Here is a 22,595-nt window from a genome sequence, read left to right as displayed (position 1 = left end):
CTAATTGCGAAATCGCTATTTTTTAAACTTTCATGCATTGCATTTAAGGAATCGCACAATGCGATTTCTTAAACGCAATCGCAATTTGAGAATTCGCAAATATTTGCGAATTCTCAAATTGCGAGGGCCTTCACCCTTCATGCATCCCAAAAGCTGATTTTGCGATCGCAAACGGACGATTTTTGCAATTCGCACAGTTTGCGATCGCAAAAAGCTTTGATGCATGTGCCTGTTAATGACTGCTGCTCTACATGTTCTTATTTGTTCCTTCCTTAGAGCCTCCCGAAGGATGGATTTTCGAGTTTCCGATAAGAAAGGGCAAGTACATAGTAGATGCAGTAGTGACTCTTCCCCTTGACCACAGAGGCGGCATACCTTGGATGGCCATGTTTGTTTCCATTTTGGGGTCAGATCCTTTGAGGGGAAAGATCCCATTCCTAGGAAAGTCAGATAATACTTTTTCTGGTGGGAGAAATGTTCCATCAGATATTGTTGCAGTTTCAACCTTTGGTAGACCTGTATCCCAGCCCAGGCATGATGTTTTTCTGCAAAGGTTGTTGTAGTGATTGAGCAATTTTTGTATGGAAACGGCTCGATTATGACCGTTGTCAACTATCCCCCAGTATATTTTGCTCAAATATAGTGCTGGGTAGGCCTACATAATACGAATTTGCTGTAAAGTAAGACTGAATAATGTTCTTTCTGTGTCTGACTGTATCTTGCTTAAAGGCAGGGCTTAACTATTGGCTTTGGCATACTCTAATGCCATCTTGCATACTAATTCGGGCTCTTTTGCGGGAATAGTGACCTATGCTTAAGCGACTCCATTTTCTAAGCTGTCGCCATCTTCTAAGCTTTTCTGGGTGAGGAGTCATGTTTTATGCTCACTTGTTTTCTGCACTTTGTATGCTGGCGGAAACCGGTTCTTGTCAGAGGAATGTGCCCGCTTTGCCCCGGAGTCATAACAAACACCTAGCTGGCTGATGCTGTGGCCTTGGCACGGAGTGGTACGGAGTCTAATGGGAACAGGGGGCGAGGCTTGCTAAAAGCTACGACCAACGTTTCCACTTGTACTAAAGGGGGGTTCGGGTCTCGACCACTGGTAGGTCATTACAGTGCAGACGTGTAGCTGTGACGGTGGAGCAGAGAAACCTGATTCGTCTGGAGAAACGGACTCCCCTCTGACGAAGTGGAATCAGGATGTGAAGAAACTTGGTGAGGTGTTCCACTAACTCTTATATTCTAACTGTTCTTATCTAACTAGTGTCTCCTATTTTCAGGTTCTATTCACTTATTTACATATAAGTTCTTTAAATGTATGTACTGATTGCATTTAGCAATTGCTCAGGTACTGATTTGAAGAAGGCCTATCGTGACATAGTAGTGTTTTTTTTCTTTTGTCCTTCTATCATTGTGTAATAAAGTAACCCCGAAGTATATAATTATTTGTCTGTGTTCCTTGGGATGGGTGGGATAAGGGTCTTTCTGATCCAAATGCTGTAGCACCGGAAGGATGGTAAGTTTCTCTTCCTGCAGGTAATTGCCGATAGAGAGATGTCCCACTCTCATCCAGGGAATTACAAAATAACAAGTATTTCACCCTGAGGCATTGTTAGGAGGGGTATGCGTTGTTTATTCAGCCCACCTGGGTTGGCTTTGTTGCGTTGTTTTACCGAGGGGCCCCTTGTTTGCGTTGTGTTGCTGTTTGGGAGCTCCTCGGCAATAGCCATATATTTTAGATAATTATTAGTATTATTCCTTTCTTGGGTAAGTAGTGTGAAGTGGTGTGTCCTTTTGGGTCCCAAGAGGGGATAGGGTCAGTATGCCCTGGTGATTGGTAGAATTATCAGGTCATTACATCTTGGCGTCGTGACTCACAGGATCGAAGAGGTAGATATAGGGGAAAAGAGTAGATTATGTTCTGTAGGAAAACAAAGGTTGACTCTCAATTGTCAATGGAAATTCCCGGATGGGAATCAACCCCATATGGAGTACTCGCTCATGAATGGGCTAAATCTGCTGGTTTGAGTGAAAACTAGAATGCATGTTTGTTTGAAGCCTAACCGGCTCAGGTGGTTTCATGTTGGCAAAAAGTGCCTTTAATAAGAGGAGAAGAGCTTCCTATATTAGCACGGAGAGGATGGGTTTTGCTAAACGCTTACAGAATGATATATGAGAAATACCTGAAGTCACAGTGTGAGTGTAAAGAATTGGAAGAACAGTATGTTGAAGCAAAGAATGCTGTTAACATGTCAAAATAAATTATTGTTGGCAAGATAGAGACTTATGAGACCGTAGCGGAAAGGGCTGCAGTGCGCATTGCAAAGTACAAATACAGGAACAAGCGAGGGAGAATTAGTAAGAGGAAAGTACATTTAGTAATTGCAAAAGCAGGGCTTGACTGAGATCCCGAGAAGTGGGATGGAAATATTGGGGATTCTTCAGAGTATTCAGGTTCGGGTGAGGAAGAGGACAAGAAAACAGAGCCTATTAAGACTGAGACTGAGAACAAAACAGAAGAGCGTATAGAGGTGCATGCGCAGCCGATACATCGGAGAAGGTTGCAGGGTGGTCCGCAACATCCCCAGGGGCTAGCTTTAGACAGCTTGGAGGATTTTACACAACAAGAAATTAATGACTTTCTGGACAGGTTTCGGCAGAGACATGGTGAGAACTTACTTACATGGATAGTTTGCATCTATGACTTGGGTGCTGCAGGCGTAACGTTAGACCAAGGAGATGCGATAAGCACAGACCCCACAATTCAGGAACATTTCAGAAACTATGGTCTTAACGATCAGATTAGCCTATTACAATTGGCTGTTGCCGGATGCAGTCATAAATACCCGACTGAATCAGATTGGCCAGTAAATGAGAAGCCATGGTATACGTTAAGAGATGCGACACAGAGTTTAAAGCAAGAGGTAATGAAAACCTCTATTTTCCAAGATACTGCACACAGATTAATGGAAGGACTACTTAACACTTCTGTAAGAAATAAGATCATTCGTACTGCTCCTCCTGCTTATAAGCAAGTAATGATGACATTGTTAATAAATCAAACAGGAAACACTTCAGTGCAGGTGAATGAGGCAGTTCGTGAGTCGGGCGAACTGGGAGATTGGATGAAAACAGAAAGACCCTCTAGACCTGAGGTCCGTACAGATAATAACAGATTGACTAGATGAGACTTATTCACAGCCCTAATAAAGGACGGGGTGAGAAAAGAAGAAATAGATAGGGAACCTACTCCGAAATTATGGACCATATTTCGGAAAAGAGGTTTGGACAGAAAAGAAGGGAGCAGGAGAGTTAATAAACAGGATCATGAACAGAGACATTCAGAAGGAAGTGGTGATGAATTGTATAGAGGGAGAAGGAAGGGATCCCCGGTATATAGAACACGGTATGAGAGAGAAGACTCCTCAGATCGCAGAGCTAGAAATGAAAGAGGTAGATCTCAAGAATTGAGAATGAGAAATGAAAGAGGTAGATCTCGAAGATCACAGAGCGGTAGGAATATGAGAAATTCATATTATGAAGAGAGACTGTATGAGGAAGACGTACTTCCTAAACGGTATGAGACTCTGTACCCTCATTTGTTCTGGGCGCAAGACAGGAACAAAAACGACTAGGAAATAGGTCAAGCTCCAGTACAGAATTGGGCTCGCAAAGATCATAGACCCTCTGTAGATATAGAAATTTTCTGGAGGTATCGTAATATGCAACGGGCCCGAGCCTTAGTAGATACAGGAGCGGAGGCCACTTTGATATATGAAAATTTAGATGACAGTATTTTACAATTACAGGATTAGGTGGTAAGGAGACCCCAGCAGTACATACTAATCTCCAATTAAGAATCGGACAAATACCAAAAAGAAAATACAGTGTACTAGTTGTGCCCCTTTCAATCAATCAATGCAATGAAATGAAATTAAATGAAAAATTACACTTGTATAGCGCGTAACTACCCGGAGGCCTCGCAGCGCTTTAGACTGATCAATCAATCAAGTCATTTGCAAAGTGCACTACATACCCGTAAGGATTTCAAGGCGCTAGGGGGGGGGCTGCTGCTACTGGTCGAAGAGCCAGGTCTTTAGTTGTCTCCTGAAGGTCAGAAGGTCTTCGGTTTGTCATAGGTAGAGGGGGAGGATGTTCCAGGTCCTGGCAGCGCAGTGGGAGAAGGACTTGCCTCCGGAGGTTGTTCTACAGAAGCGTGGGATCATGGCCAGGGCGTGGTCGGTAGAGCAAAGTTTCCTGTTGGGTACGTAGAAGGAGAGTCGGTTGTTGAGATAGGCTGGTCCGGTCTTGTGGAGTGCCTTGTGTGCGTGGATCAGGAGCTTGAAGGAGATTCTCCTTTCGATGGGGAGCCAGTGTAGGTTCCTCTGGTGGGGGGTGATGTGGTCGCGGCGTGGGACGTCGAGGATCAGGCATGCAGAGGCGTTCTGAATTCTCTGTAGTCTGTTGATGAGCTTGGACCAGGCTCCGACGTAGACGGCGTTTCCGTAGTCGAGTCTGCTGCAAACTAGGGCCAGGGTGACTGTTTTCCTTGTGTTTGTCGGGAACCATCTTTAGATCTTGCGGAGCATGCAGAGGGTGTTGAAGCAGGCGGAGGAGACTGCGTTAACTTGTTTGGTCATGGTAAGTTTTGAGTCAAGGATGATTCCCAGGTTGTGTGCGTGGTCGGTGGGGTCCGGGGGGTCCCCAGTGCTGTGGTCCACCATGAGTCGTCCTATGCTGAGGGGGTGGACCCGAGGATGAGGATCTACGTCTTATCTGTGTTCAGCTTGAGTCGGCTTTCCTTCATTCAGTCGGCAATTGCCTTCATCCCCTGGTGGAGGTTGGATTTAGCGGTGAGAGGGTCCTTGGCGAGGGAGAGGATCAGCTGTGTGTTGTCGGCGTAGGAGATTATGTTGAGGTCGTGCTGTTGGGCGATGCGTGCTAGTCGTGCCATGTATATTTTGAACAGCGTCGGGCTGAGGGAGGATCCTTGAGGGACTCCGTAGATGATCTCAGAGGCCTCGGACCGGAATGGGGGTAGGCAGACTCTGTGAGTTCTGCCGGAGATGAAGGAGGTGGTCCAGTCCAGGGCTTTATCCCAGACCCCTGTGTCTTGGAGTCGCGTGTGTAGTGTGTGGTGGCAGACGGTGTCGAAGGCAGCGGAGAGATCCAGGAGGATGAGGGCCGCCATCTCTCCTTTGTCTAGAAGGATCCTGATGTCACCTGTGGCGGCAATGAGGGGGGTCTCGGTGCTGTGGTTGCTGCGGTATCCTGATTGGGAGGGGTCCAGGATGTTGTTGTCTTCGAGGTGACGGGTAAGCTGGGTGTTAACTATCTTCTCGATGACCTTTGTTGGGAACGGAAGCAGGGAGATGGGCCGGAACTTCTTGAGGTCTCTCGGATCCGCCTTGGGTTTCTTCAGTAGGGCGTTGATCTCTGCGTGCTTCCAGTTCTCAGGGAAGGTGGCGGTCTCGAAGGAGAGATTGATGATTTTGTGCAGGTGGGGTGCGATGGAGTTGCTGGCTTTGTTGAAGATGTGGTACGGGAGAGGGTCGGATGGGGATCCGGAGTGGATTGTGCCCATGGTCTTGATGGTGTCCTCGATGCTCACGTTGGCCAAGGTTGTCAGGGTGTCGTGGGCGGGGGGGTGCAGTGGGTCCGGCGCAACGAGGTCAGCAGAGGTCGTCTGGGGTTTGAAACTGTCATGGATGTCGGTGATTTTCCGGTGAAAGAAGGTGGCAAGGAAGTCGCACTGGGCTTGCGATGGTGGGATGTCATTGGCACTAGAGCTGGGGTTGGAGAGTTCCTTTACGATTGTGAAGAGCTCCTTACTGTTGTGTGTGTTGTTGTCAAGGCGGTCTGTGAATTAGGTCCTTTTGGCAGTCCTGATGAGGTGGTGGTGGCTGCGGATGGTGTCTTTGTGGGCAGCGCGGCTGTCTGGTGTCTTGTCGTTGTGCCATATGTTCTCTAATTTCCGGCAGATGCGTTTAGAGTCGAGGAGTTCCGGGGTGAACCAGCTGACTCTTTTGCTGGTGTCTCTGTTAGTGGTTTTTTCAGTGGGGCTACTGTGTTAGCGCAGTCGTTCATCCAGCGTTCGAGGGTGAGTGCTCCCTCATCGGGGTTGATGGGGTTAGTTGGAAGATTGAGTGCGAGGCTTGTCTGTAGTTGTTCTTCAGTGACTTTGCCCCAGCAGTGGCAGGGGGTCTGTAGGGTGCGGTGGTGTGTGTGGGTTTTTTCGGAAGGAGAAGTGGATGCAGTGGTGGTCAGTCCAGGTGAGTTCAGAGGCGTGGCTGAAGGTGACGTGGGGGCTTGAGGAGAAGATGGCATCTAGCGTGTGGCCGGCGATGTGGGTCGGCGTCGTGACGAGCTGTTTCAGTCCGAGGTTGGCGAGGTTGTCGATCAGGGTGGAGGAGTTGTTGTCGCTGTTGTTCCTCCGGTTGATAGTTCAGTTCTCCGAGGAGCATGTAGTCGGTGGAAGTCAGCGCGTGCGAGCTGATGAGGTCGGCGATGGAGTCGCAGAATTGAGGCCGGGGTCCTGGCGGTCTGTAGACGAGGGTGCCTCTTAGGGTGGTCTTGGGTCCGTGTGGATCTCGAAGTGCATGTGTTCGGCGGTGCTGAGGGTGTCATTGGTGTTTGTTGAGACCCTGATTGTGTTTTTGTGGACAATGTTGATTCCTCCTCCGGCCCTGTTGGTGCGGTCTTTGCGGGTGATCTTGTACCCGTCTGGGATGGCTATGGCGATGTCTGGCGAGGAGGCTTCGTTCATCCAGGTCTCGGTGAGGAAGGTGACGTCCGGTGATATGGTGTTGAGTAGGTCCCAGAGTTTGATGGCGTGTTAGTGTGCGGAGTGGGTGTTGATCAGGATGCATCTAAGCTGGTTGGGTTCCGTCGTGGCAGGCGTCTTGGCGCTTTCGAGGCAGGAGAAGCTGCAGTTCCGGCAGGTGAAGGGACCGTGGGTGCGCTTCGGGGTGGCCTTGCAGCAGGTGTGGGTCCTTCCTGGGTTGAGAGCGACGAGGGTGGTAACGGAGGCGGTCTTCATGGCTGGTGCGGGGGCCAGGGGTTCTGGCGCTGGGCGCGGTCCAGGCACGGACGGGGGCAGACGGGCTTGCCTTAGGCGCGGCTGCTGCGCGCAGCCGCCATATATGGGGAGGTGGGGAGCGAGGAGCAGCTGGGAGGCGGGAGGCGAGCGACGGGTGGAGCGAATGGGCGCGGAGAGTGTGGGCTGAAGGGGAGGCAGCAGCGGGGTACGGACTCGAGAGGGGGCACAGAAAAGAGCACAAGGGTTATGAAATCAACGGGGCACAGAAGGCACAGAAGTCAGCACAGGGGTACAATGTAAACGGAGGCACAGAAGTTGGCGAGGGGTACAGAATAAAAGAGGGCATAGAAGCAAAGCGGCGAAAGAGGGGCAGGGGGCACAGGCAGTTACAGGCACACACAATAAAGAGGGTACAAACCTAAGGCCACCACTGGCCACCAGGGATGAGGAACAGGTGGAGGCCTGCGGGTGGTAGAGGGCCTCGATATCACCGGCGGCAGCAGGGACAGCGGGGATGCAGGCAGAGCTGCAGCGGGGGGGAGCGACCTACTAGGAAGGTCAAGGGTCGCTCTTTCTGAATATATTCTGAATATATTATTGGAATTGACATTTTAAAAGGAATGACATTATGTTTAGATGATTCAGGATATTTGGTTGCATCCCCTTATAAACGTCCCACTCAGGTAAATACACTGAAGACTTTAGATTTGATTTCTCTTTATTACGGAGTGCCTTTACAAATTCAATCGGACAATGCCACTCACTTGAAAGGGAGGATGGTCCAAGAATATTGTGCTCGACACAATATCTAGTGGATTTTTCATATTTCTAATTATCTACAGGCTGCAGGTTTGATAGAGCGGATGAACGGCCTTTTAAAAGATCAATTGAGAAAACTGTCTGATGGTTCATTTCGTAACGGGAGAAATCATTTAGTTGATGCCTTACAAACTCTCAACAATTGACCTTTGAATAATTCTGATACACCCATTATGCGAATGTTGTCCCCTTCTGTAAATGTGCAACCCCATATGGCAGTATCTACCATTGCTTACTGGGAAATTACTCCCGGATCCTTGGTTCCACACAGAGCGACTCCTGAAGCTGCAGGTTTAGTTTTACATACTTTAAAACAACATGTGTTAAAGCAAAGAGATATTGTTCTCATTGAAACTGGAGTTGGTGTCCAAATACCAGCAGGACACTTTGATCTGATTGCCCCACGCTCTGGACTAGCGCTGAAAGGCATCCAGGTGCTGGGTGGCATAATTGACTCTGATTATCAAGGTGAAATCAAAATTATTCTGTTGAACAGTGGTGACCTGGATTTGACAGTTCAACTCGGTGATCGAGTTGCCCAATTGGTTATAATGCCAGTTCTTTGAAGTGTGGTGAGAAGAGGGACTGCCCCAACCCTCCTAACTGTACGTGGTGAAGGAGGTTTTGGCTCAAGTGATAAAAATCCAGAAGCCAAAATATGGGTACAGTTGCCTAATCGACCCCCTGAACCGGCTGACATAATCGCCATGGGCAGTGATAACAAAATACTGGTCATGAAACCCGGACAGGCAAAGTGGGACCAAGTCCCAGCTGACAAATGTTACGAGAATTAATAATGCCTGTTTTTGACTTGTTTTCTTCAGGTCATTGTATGGATTGTCGCTGCGGGATTAGTCGTCGCTGGACTCCTTTCGGCATGGTGCGTTTGGGGCCAAGACGGGCCGTGGAGAATCAATAGCGAGATGATCATCCGAGAACGCAGGACGGATTTGATCCTTTTTGACACTAAAAATGTTTGGGAGAATTTAGCACCGAATATATTGAACTATTCCTATTTCTGCATGTCCAACATGAGAAGGGTCCCTGACATCTTGTCTACATGACTTGTTTGTATTCCAACTCCGATGGCTGTTTTAATTAATGCTTTCAACGTTACAAATATCGACAGCAGTGTTGACATTGACACAGTGAAAAGTCGTCTGTCATTATACGATTATTGTACCTCCTGCACAGTGTTACCTGATCCTGATGCACCCCAAACTTTTCCCGTCACCACTTATAACGTCACAGCCGGTGATGTCTGTTTTAATTTTACGTGTGATCCACGATTAATTGGCAAATGTATTCAAACTAAATTAGATCATGTTTCCACGCTTCCCAGACATGTACAGATTTTGGGGCAGATGTAGGAGCCCAAATACCGGTCGGTAACGGCCGATTTCGGCCGTTACCGACTGGTATTTGGGTTTTCAGATGTAGGGGGCTGAAAATTACACAATCGGTATATTTACCGAATCGGTAAAATTACCGATTCGGTAAATTACCGAAGCGGTAAATATACCGATTCTGTAATTCCAAATGTAGGTGGCACAGTTTACAGTGCCACAGGCCATTAAGAGTCGGTATTTTACCACACAATCCTATTGTGTGGTAAAATACCGAATTCAGGTGTGCATGCACGGGGAACAGCCTTCACGACGCGGCTGTTACACCGTATGCCGTTACAAAGTGGTTTTTTCAACGCAAGTCGTTACCACGACTTGCGCTGCAGGGCGCTGCAGGTCAAGGAATTTTTTAATTTACTATCCAACACCTTCCCTACTGTACGTAGGCTGGTGTTAGAATAGTAAATTAAAAAATTCCTAAGTCCGCACCCCTCCAACGCAAGTCGTGGTAACGACTTGCGTTTAAAAAACCGCGTTGTAACGGCACGTGGTGTAAAAGCACGCGTTGTAAAGCCGTACAACCTGCATGCACATCTGTGCATGCACACCTGTGCAATGTGACACACAGACATGCCCTTAGGGCATGTATGTGTGCCACATGTCACACAAGCCTGTACTTGGGGTGCTAGAGGGTGTCAAAGTGACACCCCCTGCACCCTTGCAGGACTCGGTATTTACCGTTTCGGCCCATAGGAATCAATGGGCAATACCGATTCGGTATTTACCGAATTGGTAAATACCGAATCTTACAGATTCGGTAATCCAGATTTCGGAATTACCTACATCTGCCCCCTTCCCATTTACAGACTCTTAAATACCGAATCGGTAAAATCCGGTATTTAAGAGTCTGTAAATGGGATTTACCTACATCTGCCCCATAGTGTTATAGTCGTAAACCTCATATGTGCCTTCGGTTCATAACTCTATGTCTTGTAGAACAACTGTTATTTCAGTTAGTTATTACACAAGTGTCCTACTACCAACGGGATGGCTATTTTCTTGTGGAAATATGTCTCAGTCCTTTATTCCTGCAAACATTTCCGGTGGACCGTGTGCCTTGGCCAGACTTAGCCTGGCCAAGTTTCCTCTGCTCCCCTCTATGAATACTCGAACTGTACGTGAGGCACCTCTGTTGGATGAACATTGTGAATCTAATCTGCATTTACTCTCTAAATCTGAATATATAGGTCTTGCTGCTTCAATTGTGGGAATTCCTGGTCTCTCAATTTACAATTCCAGAGCTATTAGTAAAGTGGCTTGTCTCATGGTCAAATCTATCAATCACACTTCAACTGCTTTGTCAGAATTTTTATTAGATGCACAGGGTGAGCGCCGAGCTATTTTACAAAATAGGGCTGCTATTGATTATCTCTTACTGAAACATGATCACGGATGCTCAGACTTTGAAGGTCTATGTTGTTTTAATCTTTCTTACCATTCCAGATCTATTCATTCCCACATTAATGTCTTGCATAATCTGTCCTTAGAAGCTCGTCAAAATTTGGATCGGGGGTGGTTTGATTGGCTTTTTGGGTGGCCGCCTGATTTAACCTTCCTTCCTTCTATTTTGGGTTGTGCCTTCTTAGTAATTTGTTTTCTCATCACTATATGTTGTTGCATTCAATGTGTACCTAATCTTTTGAATATGTTTCAACCTGGTACTATGACTAGATCTGTAAGTTATGTTTCCTAATATTCTACTAATGATTTACAGTCTGTTTAATGTTTATATTCATTCGCTGGTATTGGACAGTGGTCATGGGTGGAATATAGTGATTTAGCCATTTTTGTTTGGGAATGGCTCGATTATGACCATTGCCCACTACCATCTCAGCATATTTTGCTCTAATATAGTGCTGCGTAGGCCTAAATAATACGAATTAGCTGTAAAGTAAGACTCAATAATGTTCTTTCTGTGTCTGACTGTATCTTGCGTAAAGGAAGGGCTTACCTATTGGCTTTGGCATACTCTAATGCCATCGTGCATACTAATTCAGGCTCATTTGCGGGGAATAGTGACCTATGCTTAAGCGACTCCATTTTCTAAGCTGTCACCATCTTCTAAGCTTTTCTGGGTGAGGAGTCATGTTTTACTTCTCACTTGTTTTCTGCACTTTGTATGCTGGTAGAAACCGGTTCTTGTCGGAGGAATGTGCCCGCTCTGCCCCGGAGTCATAACAAACGCCTAGCTAGCTGATGCTGTGGCCTTGGCGCGGAGTGGTACGGAATCTGATGGGAACAGGGGGCGAGGCTTGCTAAAAGCTTCGACCAACGTTTCCACTTGTACTAAAGGGGGTGTTCGGGTCTCGACCACTGGTGGTTCATCACAGTGCAGACGTGTAGCTGTGACGGTGGAGCAGAGAAACCTGATTCGTCTGGAGAAACGGACTCCCCTCTGACGAAGTGGAATCAGGATGTGAAGAAACTTGGTGAGGTGTTCCACTAACTCTTATATTCTAACTGTTCTTATCTAACTAGTGTCTCCTATTTTCAGGTTCTATTCACTTATTTACCTATAAGTTCTTTAAATGTATGTACTGATTGCATTTAGCAATTGCTCAGGTACTGATTTGAAGAAGGCCTATCGTGACATAGTAGTGTTTTTTTTCTTTTGTCCTTCTATCATTGTGTAATAAAGTAACCCCGAAGTATATAATTATTTGTCTGTGTTCCTTGGGATGGGTGGGATAAGGGTCTTTCTGATCCAAATGCTGTAGCACCGGAAGGATGGTAAGTTTCTCTTCCTGCAGGTAATTGCCGATAGAGAGATGTCCCACTCTCATCCAGGGAATTACAAAATAACAAGTATTTCACCCTGAGGCATTGTTAGGAGGGGTATGCGTTGTTTATACAGCCCACCTGGGTGGGCTTTGTTGCGTTGTTTTACAGAGGGGCCCCTTGTTTGCATTGTGTTGCTGTTTGCGAGCTCCTCGGCAATAGCCATATATTTTAGATAATTATTAGTATTATTCCTTTCTTGGGTAAGTAGTGTGAATTGGTGTGTTCTTTTGGGTCCCAAGAGGGGATAGGGTCAGTATGCCCTGGTGATTGGTAGAATTATCAGGTCATTACATCTTGGCATCGTGACTCACAGGATCGAAGAGGTAGATATAGGGGAAAAGAGTAGATTATGTTCTGTAGGAAAACAAAGGTTGACTCTCAATTGTCAATGGAAATTCCCGGATGGGAATCAACCCCATATGGAGTACTCGCTCATGAATGGGCTAATCTGCTGGTTTGAGTGAAAACTAGAATGTGTGTTTGTTTGAAGCCTAACCGGCTTAGTGGTCTCTTGTTTGCGTTGTAGTCCCGGGTTGTTTGCGTTGTTGTCGCCACTGGTATTGTTCTTGCGTTGTTGTTGTTGTTTGCGAGCTCCTCGGCAATAGCCATATATTCTAGATAATTATTAGTATTATTCCTTTCTTGCGTAAGTAGTGTGAAGTGGTGTGTCCTTTTGGGTCCCAAGAGGGGATAGGGTCAGTAAACCCTGGTGATTGGCACAATTATCAGGTCATTACAGTTGTCTTATCTGTTAATAAAAAGGTCCGCTTAATGGTATTATTCACCACGCTTTTAAATCCGGAGTACGTAGCGGGGGTGAGCCAAGCATTCTCTAGCTGTAGTGCCAACAGGGATTCCTTCAGAGCTGTTATGGTAGAATTGACTTGACTCATTTGGTATTCGATCTCAACCCAACAATGATGGGCTAGGGTGTTGTCTTCTGCTTCTCTCATCCTCCAGTAATATTTTACTTACGCGCCTTGTCTGGCCATGATCTGATTTTAGTCCATAGTCTAGGCGGATTTATGCCTGTGAAGCATGTAGTGGTATTGAAAACAGTCTCTTAAAAGTATGGATTGTGCTGTTTGTAGGACTATGGCATCTTTATTGTTCAGAATTTTCCAACCGTATGAGATGAAAGGTAGAAATTTAGCCGCAATCGCTTTCAGTAGATGGCTGGTAGAGCATCCTATGAGTTTTTTCCTTAGGGATTTGAAATCGAATAACAATTGTTTGGCTTTCATACGGCCTTGGTCCAAGTATAACTCACAATTAAGCCTGCAATATAGCTGAAAGCCTATTTATAGCACCCTGGTCAGTGGTTGCTCACCCAATTTCCTGGAAAAAGTATGCCTTTTCGATGATTTATTGGATTTGGAGAAACCCATAACTTTTGGTTTTTGGTGGTTAATTGTAAGTTGGTTCAGGGTAATTCCGTAACCAGTTTCTGTAGGCCTACGGAAGCTTGTGATAGCAGGATGATGTTGTCTGCATATTGGAGACACGGTGTCGGTATTTTGCCCAATTTTGGAGGGTCTGCATGGATTAACCGAAGGCGCTTATCAAGATCGGAGGTGTAAATGTTAAATAGACAGGGCGCTAATACGCAACCCTGTTTTAGCCTGTTGAATGTTGGAATTTTGCCAGTTAAACTGGACCCATCTCCTTTCTTGATTTGGACCCACGAGTGTGAATACAGACTGATGATAGCTGCCAGGAGTCATGGCGGGACCCCCCTTGTCTTGCATTTTTGCCCATAAATTATCTCTTGAAACTTTATCGAAACCCTTGATTGACTAGGAGAGTGCTCGTGGAACTGTCCTGGTTCCTACACTTTTTAGGGACAACTCGGCAATCTACACTGCATCACTCCCATCTATTCTATGCCACTGCACTCAACGCCAATCTAATCTGCATCACTGCGTTGTCTGCCACTATACTCTGCTGCACGCTACACTCTACGCCACTGCACTTTACCCCAGTACACTCTATACCACTCTACTCCCCTGCAGTCTACAACACTGTACTCTGCATCACTACACTCTCTGCCACTGAACTGTACACCACTCTACTCAGCACTACTGTACTCTATGACACTCAACTCTGCAAGACTGCACTGTCCATCCACTGCATGTTTTGACACTGCACGATTCGTCTATCTACACTATGCATTCTACAACACTGCTATCTTCACCACTCTACTCTGAACCATGCTACTCTGCACCACTCTACGTTATGCCAGTGCACTCTACTCTACACCCCTACACTCTGCTTCCCTCCATTCTAATCTATTCTGCAACAGTACACTCCATGCCACTACACTCTACGGCACTCTGCTCTACCATGCACTACTGTACTTTTTGCCACTGGTCTTTGCACCCCTCTACTCTATGCCGCTGCACCCTACTCCACTGCAATGCAATTGCACCCCTCTATTCTACACCACTGCACAGTACACCACTCTACTCTACTTCAGTGCACTTTATGCCAATGCACTCTACACCACTTTACCCAAGAGCAATGCACTCTACACCACTGCACTCTACTCTGCACCACTCTGCTCTATGCCACTGTACTCTGTGCCACTCTACTCTACATTACTGCACTCCACAAGAATCTACTCTGCACCTCTGTACTTTCTGCCACTTCACTCTAGGCCACTCGTCTCCACTCTATGACACTTCGCTCTTTGGTACTCCACTCTATGATGCTCTACTATTAAATGCTAGCCCTCTCTGCTCCACTCTACTCCATCTATGCCACATCACTCTACAATATTCTACTGCAATCTATGCTACTCTCAACACTACTCCACGTGACTGCGTTCTAAGCAACTCCCTTTGCGCCACTCTTTGCCACTTTATTCTGCTCTATTCTACAACACACTCCACCACTCCACTTTATTCCACTATCCCACCCTGAGCCACTTCACTTCTACACTACACCCTTATGACACTGTATGCCACTACATTCTACACCACTTGACTCTACAACACTCTACTCTGCTCTATGCTACTCCACTCTAATACACTAAACTACTCAACATCATTTCAGTCTACAGCAATATACTTCGCTCTACACCATTCTACTTTACAACAGTCTACTCCACTCTATACAACACCCTCTATGCCACTCTACTCTGCATCACTTAACTACACTCTATGCCACTCTGCTCCACTCTATGACACTCTACTCCCTTTAAAACACTTTACTTCACTCCAGGCCACTCAACTATACTGTACACCACTCTATGCTACTCTACGCCACACCATTACACTCTACTCCACTTTATGCCACTCCACAGCACTCTATACCACTCTCCTTTACCCCACTAACTTTTAGCCATGCTGAACATTCAGCCACGCTGGTGTACAACAAGACTAAAACATATTGGCAAAGCCAATAGCTCTTGCAATGGCGAGACCTTTTGACTTTGCCAGTGCTTGTTCAATTCAACCAACGTTTTTGGGCATCTGTTATCATTCATAAGACTGTAATTCCTAAAGGCTGCACCCATTATCTGCAGTGTTCTGTCATGGGTATGTATTTGTATGTATATTTTATAGATATATACACCGTATATGGTTTTCGTGCAAAGCCCTGTGGGGCCAGGGATACCAAACCATCAGCAGCCGCAGGGCCATTTTCAGGGTTTTTCGCGTCTCTGGCAATACATTTTTTGGGGTCCTGTTTTGAGAAAACTTCAAATGCATTACTCATTTTCAGGTAATTCCACATAGTAATGAGTAAAATAGAGATGAAAGGTCTTTCTTTTTGCACTTGTCAGTAAGGCACTCGTGACGTGTGCTGGGGAAACCCGAGAAACTATCAAACATGCATGTCTTGCATCTGAATATTATGCAACCGGGCTATGGGGCTTTCACTGCGCCCTCTACAGGTGCCTTGTTTAATGTCAGGACTAGGCATAATTATGAAATGTTTCAGGCTGACATGATAGCACTGGTACTTGTCAGCCCATTTTCTCTGTTTTTGAACCACAGATGTGCGTGATGCAAGGCAAATTGCGTACCACACCGGGTGGTGTAAGACACATTGTGTACCGCACTGCGGGTGGTGTCAGGCATATTGTGCACCCCACTGGATAGTGAAAGGCACATTGTATACCGCACCTGGTTGTGTGATGCACATTGTGTACCACAACATCGCTGGTGGTGTAAGGCACATTGTATTCCGCACCGCAGGTGGTGTAAGGCACATAGTGTACCATACCAGTTGGTGTAAGGCACACATGTTTGTGTACCGCACAGGGTGGTGTAAGGCACCTTGTGTACCACACCACAGGTGGTGTAAGGCACATTGTGTACCACACCAGGTAGTCAGGACTAGGCATAATTATGAAATGTTTCAGGCTGACATGATAGCACTGGTACTTGTCAGCCCATTTTCTCTGTTTTTGAACCACAGTTTGCGTGGTGTAAGGCAAATTGCGTACCACACCGTGTGGTTTTAGACACATTGTGTACCGCACTGCGGGTGGTGTCAGGCATATTGTGCACCACACTGGATAGTGAAAGGCACATTGTATACCGCACCGGGTTGTGTGATGCACATTGTGTACCACAACATCGCTTGTGGTGTAAGGCACATTGTATTCCGCACCGCAGGTGGTGTAAGGCACATAGTGTACCACACCAGGTAGTGAAAGGCACATTGTGTACTGCATCGGGTGGTGTGACGCACATTGTGTACCCTACCGCGGGTGGTGTAAAGCACATTGTGTACCGCACCATGGATGGTGTAAGGCACATTGTGTACCGCAACATGGGTGATGTAAGCACTTTGTTTGTGTACCGCACCGCAAGTGTTGTAAGGCACACTGTCTACCACACCGGGAGGTGTAAGGCAGAGTGTATACCTCACAGGGTGGTGTAAGGCACATTGTGTACCGCTGTGGGTGGTGAATGGCAGATTTTGTACCACACCGGGTAGTGAAAGGACACTGTGTACCACACCGGGTTGTGTGATGCACATAGTGTACCGCACTGCGGGTGGTGTAAGGCACATTGTGTACAGCACCATGGGTGGTGTAAGGCACATTGTATACGACACCAGGTTGTGTGATGCACATTGTGTACTGCACCACGGTTGGTGAGAGGCACATTGCGTACATCACCACGGTGGTGTAAGCATGGGAGAGCTTTTTGTCATTTTGATTTGTTTCTTTATTGAGTTTTGCTGTATTTTTCTGTACTGGTATGAGATTTTTCTTTTGTTGTTTTCACTTTATTACTGTTTAAAGTCCTACATAAGTACTTTACACAGTACCTCTCAGTTAAGCGTGACTGCTCTGTGCCAAGCTACCAGAGGGCTGAGTACAGGTTAATTTGAGGTTTGCTTGTGCCTCACCCTGACAAGGATAAGCTACCGACACTTACCTTAACCTCATCCGCTCTAAGCGTTTTCCCGCTGTGCGCTGACTTTTTCTAAAACCCGCGTTTCATGACGAGCTCAGGTCGTCATGAAGTGGAGGGGCACGCCAGTACACTACAATCGTGTGCTGCAAAATCATTGCGACCTGTGCCATGTTACACAATCTCGCCACCAAGGAAGGCACAGAGGTGGAGATCACACATCATGAGGACATTGATGATGACACAGAACAGGCAGAGCCCCATGCTACAGTAGCAGCACCAGCTACAGATGGGAGACTGAGTCGGGCAGAGATCACACAGCAATATTGAGACACAGACAAGCAAAGATTATGATGTACGTAGGTTAATTTTCATTACGCAAGTGCAACGATACCACACAATGGTTACACGAAACATCAATGTCCCTGACTGGGTGGTCACAGTTAACACCACCGTGACCTGTCCTGTGGGTGGAGGGTATAGTCAATGTTTACGTCCATGGATTACAGGGTAGGACTGATGTGTCTGTGTGTCATGGCTTTCGGTGTGGCCTGTCTCTGTCGAATGACGCCTGCCGCTCCTGCGTATTTCTGGGACAGGAGTGCTTGCGGCACTCCTGCTGGTGGATTCCTCACTTTCAGCCACACATGTGTCACCTCGAGTGGCTGTCTGTTGTGCGAGCATGAGCTCCATGGCAGAGGTCACTCTGCCCATCCCCACAGATAAATTGGTGCAGCACTGAACAATAGCATCCTGCATCGCTACTGACCGTCTGCACAGAAGGGAGGTTGCAGTCGCAAATCGGTTTAAGGCTTTTGTCTGCTGCCGCACATCCAACCGAGCCTTGCGCCTCTTCAAGTGGTCCGTGTCCAACTTGTCGCACAGGACAGTCATGCACTGGGTCATGTCCGTCATGCCATTTGCCAGCGACTGCATGCTCTCAGAAATGTTTCCTATGCCCTTGTCTATGTTATCCAGCTTGTTGTTGGTGCTGCGTGCCTGCCTCTGAACACCCATCATTGCCTTTGCCTGCAGGCGCTGGACCTTGACCATGGTGGCCTCCAGACCGCAGAACACCCCCTGACCGTTATGCCCTTCAGCTCTCTCCCGTGACCTTCGTCCTCGGACACTGGCCCGCACAGCTCTAGGAGTGGGCTGCTGCTCAGCGTTGGCTGACTCTGGTGGATTGCTTGCCATGTCACCCGCCTCCTCTTCCTGCTCAGATGTTTCTAGAATGCGGGGAGGGGGCACATCAAGCCGCCTTGCCCTTTCCCGCACACGTGACGGAGTTGTCGGTGTAGGGGACTGTGCAGCTGCTCCTGACTCCTGACTCCCAAACAAAAGAGGGGACTGAGGCTGTGGTGTGGTTGTATCCTCAGGTGTCTTGGCTGCCTGCTCTGTGTCCTTCCCTACTTGTACTGTGCTGGGACCAGCTTCTTCTCTCCTCTTCTCCCTATCCATTGCTGTGCTGCGCGATGACTCTCCTGTGGACAGACATGGACATTGTGTCAGTGGAGTAGTTCACCTGTGTCTCTTGATTAAATTACACTACTATCAGACATTTGCCTGTCCCTCATTTGCTTATGCTAGTAGTGTGTCGCATACCTTGCTGTGTGGTATGCTGACTGCATAGAGGTATCTACCTATGACTACGTCTCCCATAATGCATTGCTTGGCATTAGTGATACCTGTTCTGGAGTGTGATGTAGGCACACAGAGTGGGGAAGGGGAATAGGTAAATGGGTTAATGATGATGTACATGCATCTTACCTTGTTTCTTTGCAGCTCTTGCGGAGCTGTCAGCGTCCCCAATGCCATGGATGCATTCAGGCTCAAGGGTGGATTCCACCAGCTCCTCAATGTCGGTGAGTCGTGGTGCTCGATTTCTGCCTCCTGTTGCTGCAGCTTCTTTTCGGTGGGCAGCTAGTTTCTTTTTGGTAATTATGCGAAGGTCATACCACCTTTTATTTAAATCGTCAATTTCACGGTGGGTGACACCAATGGCATTTACCTTTGCTTCAATATCAATCCAGGTAGTGCGCTTGATAGACTCTGCAACATGCAGTGATTGTTTCCAAAATATTTTGCTGTAATGTTTCACAACCTCTGCAACAAGCACCTGCTGTTCTTCAGGGCTGAATTTCATTTTTCTTCTGCGCTCTGCTGCATCCCTCTGTCCATCCTGACTCTCCATGGTACTGTTCAGGTAAGCTCAGGGAAGCCTGCTCCACAGTCTGTCCTCCTGCTCTCCTGACTGTTGGTTTCTGCACCTGCATGGGGGTGGCCACTCCCAGGTACTGGGGAGGGGTGCTTGATTCTGATTGGTTGATTCCACTGTACCTTTGGTTTTGGGTGTGGTTGGTTTTACTGATTGGTTCACAGGCTCACATGTTTGTCAGTTTCAAATTTCTGATTCGGCATGAGGCCCATTGGAATGAATGGGTTTTACCGATTCGGAATTTACCGATTCGGAAAATACCGATTCGGTAAATACCGATTTAAGATTGCGAGTGATTCCGAATCGGTAATTTTTACCGATTTTTTAACTACATCTCATTTTCCGATTCTGAAATACCGATTCGGTATGAGCCGGTATTTTAGAATCGGTAAAATGAAACTACCTACATCTGCCCCTTAGTGATTTGCCCAGAATCACAGGATGTTTGGTGTCGTTACCAAGACTTGAACCCAGATCCCCAGGTCCAAGGTCGAGCGCCTTAGCCGTTAGGCCAACTCCTCTATACATTTAAAAGGTAAAAGAACCGTGCCAGCAAAGTAGTCCCTTGTGGGCATGTCTGCGTTGTGCTGTGGGCGTGGGCTGGGGGCGTGACTAACACTGGGAGCGTGTGGTCTGGCCATCACATCGTGGGCTGTGGGCATGTGCTGGGGGCGTGACAAAACACTGGGGGCGTGTGTCCGCCCTTCATGCCATGTGAGTCGTACATAGAAGCGCCAATTACGTTGCTGCGCAGCATCAAGGGGCACGCTGGGGGCGTGAAAAACGCTGGGGGCATGTGCTACGTTCCGCCCTTCATGCCATGTGGGTCGTACATTAATCAGTAGGATCGTCTGCTGTGGCCGTGTGCTGGGGGCGTGACGAACGCGTTCACTTGGAGGCCTAGTAAGTAACGTTACTGCAGCCTCTCCTGCACGCTGTTACTGAACTCTCTCATTCATCGAAATTACACGCGCCTGCTACCATAAATCAGGGCCCTAGCCGGCTCAGGCGGCGGATCAGTACACTAATTACACGTGCCCGATAACATCAACCAGGGCTGTAGCTGGGCCTCAAGCGGGGGAACACGCATCTGCTAACATCAAACAGGCCTGTATCTGTGCCTCAAGCGGGAGAACACGCAAATGAGCGTGTCTGCGGGACAATTACTGCTGCCTCTCCTACTCGCTGTCACTCAACTCTCTCATTAAACGGATTTACCCGCGGATGATAACTCTCTCATTCAACGATATTACACGCGCCTGCTAACATCAACCAAGGCTGTATCCGGGCACAGGCTGCAGATCCCTACACCAATTAGACGCGCCTACTAACATCAACCAGGGCTGCAGCTGGGCCTTCTCCGTCCCTATTCTAATGAAACAACAAAAATTGTCTACCGCGAGATTTTAAAATAAATTGCCCTTGCCAAATACACACATTACACACATTCTATTTCATACCCGGACAACGTCGGGACGGGCTGCTAGTGCAATTATAAAGAGAAAGATTGCATTAAGGCAGAAGTACTTTATGTGGCTAATAGACGTGCTTTTACAGCTCCACAGGGCCACTGAAGAAAACCGTTAAATAGTACTGGCTCCAACTGATGTTGAGGCGGAGGACATGTAGGGACATTGTAAAAAGGTTTACAGCAAAGCAAGGATGCTGTGAAGCATGGAGACAAAAGAAATGCTGGAGACTAAAAAGTTAATGAATACTATTTCAAAGAGGGTGTTATAACCGCAAATGAGCAATACCGTAAAAAAAAGAGTAAATCTATAGACCGCTAGGAGAAAGCGAATGGTAAGCAGGCCAGAAATGTTTTGCTTGCTTTCATTCTCTGCTTTTGAAACAGAACGAAAGGTTAAAAAGGCAAAATGAAAGAAGGAGTGCGACTGAGTAATGGGTGAGTAAACACAGGATGGGCAGAGAGGGGATTAAAAGAGGAAAAACAATAAGAAAAAAATATGCGAGGAAAGAGAGGGAAGAACCAGGTCAATAGAAAGGGGAAGAAGAGTGGGAGAGAAGAGGCAGCTGGGGGTAAGAAGAGGAGAGATGTAAAGAACCAGGAAGGGAAGCAATGGAGAAGGGAGGCATGAGACAGGAGGCAAAAGACGGCTGAAGAGAGAAAGGATGGCGGAGGCAGAAAAAAGAGGGGGAGCAGGTGAGGAAAACAAGAAGGAGGTAAAGATGGGTCAGAATATGAAAAATACAATGCGAATGAACGTGAAGCCACGGAAAAATACATTGGGTGAGGAGCAGGCAGAAGAGCAAGAATGTGGAAAAGCAATCACAGCATGGGAGGGCCAGAGAACAGGAAGGTAGAAGGGGTAAAGGAGCAGCATGATCGACATACAAGGCCTGGAGGTGAAATGCAAAGAGTCAAAGACTGTGTGATCTACCTGTAGATGCACCTATTTTCAGTAAAACTTTTTGTCTGCACACATAAGCGGCGCAGTGCGCACTTCGAGCATGTTGCTAAGTACCTACATTTGCTCTATCCCTAACCCCCATGAGGTGGCTCTATGCGGCAGTATGAGAGAAGCAAAAAATTGCTCTTTTCTCTCGGTATCAGTGAAAGATATGTCTGCCAAAAAATATAAAGCCACTGGATGTGCTATCTCTCCCCACCTTCCTCAAAGGCCCCATAATATTAAAGAAAGGGCCGTTAGTGAGTAAAGGAAAAAAAACACTCTCAGGCAGGAAACAAAGGGCCTCATTTATGAAAAGTGACGCATCGCTGCGTGAAAGCAGCGGTGCGTCACTTTTCACTGCGCCCTCCTTGCGACAAAAATGATACATCATATTTACAGTATGACGTATCATTGCGCAAGAAGTTACAGATACGTCAATATTTCTGACGTATCTGTATGGCGCAAAAGTGACGCATTGCTGGAGTGTGTCACAAAAGTGACGCAACTCCAACAATGTGTCCTTTCACATGGTCTTACGCCTGCTGT

The sequence above is a fragment of the Lissotriton helveticus genome, chromosome 3_2, assembly GCF_964261635.1.
Source record: "Lissotriton helveticus chromosome 3_2, aLisHel1.1, whole genome shotgun sequence".
Classification (NCBI taxonomy): domain Eukaryota; kingdom Metazoa; phylum Chordata; class Amphibia; order Caudata; family Salamandridae; genus Lissotriton; species Lissotriton helveticus.
The sequence above is the reverse complement of the archived record's forward strand: the minus strand, read 5'-3'. Positions refer to the sequence as shown.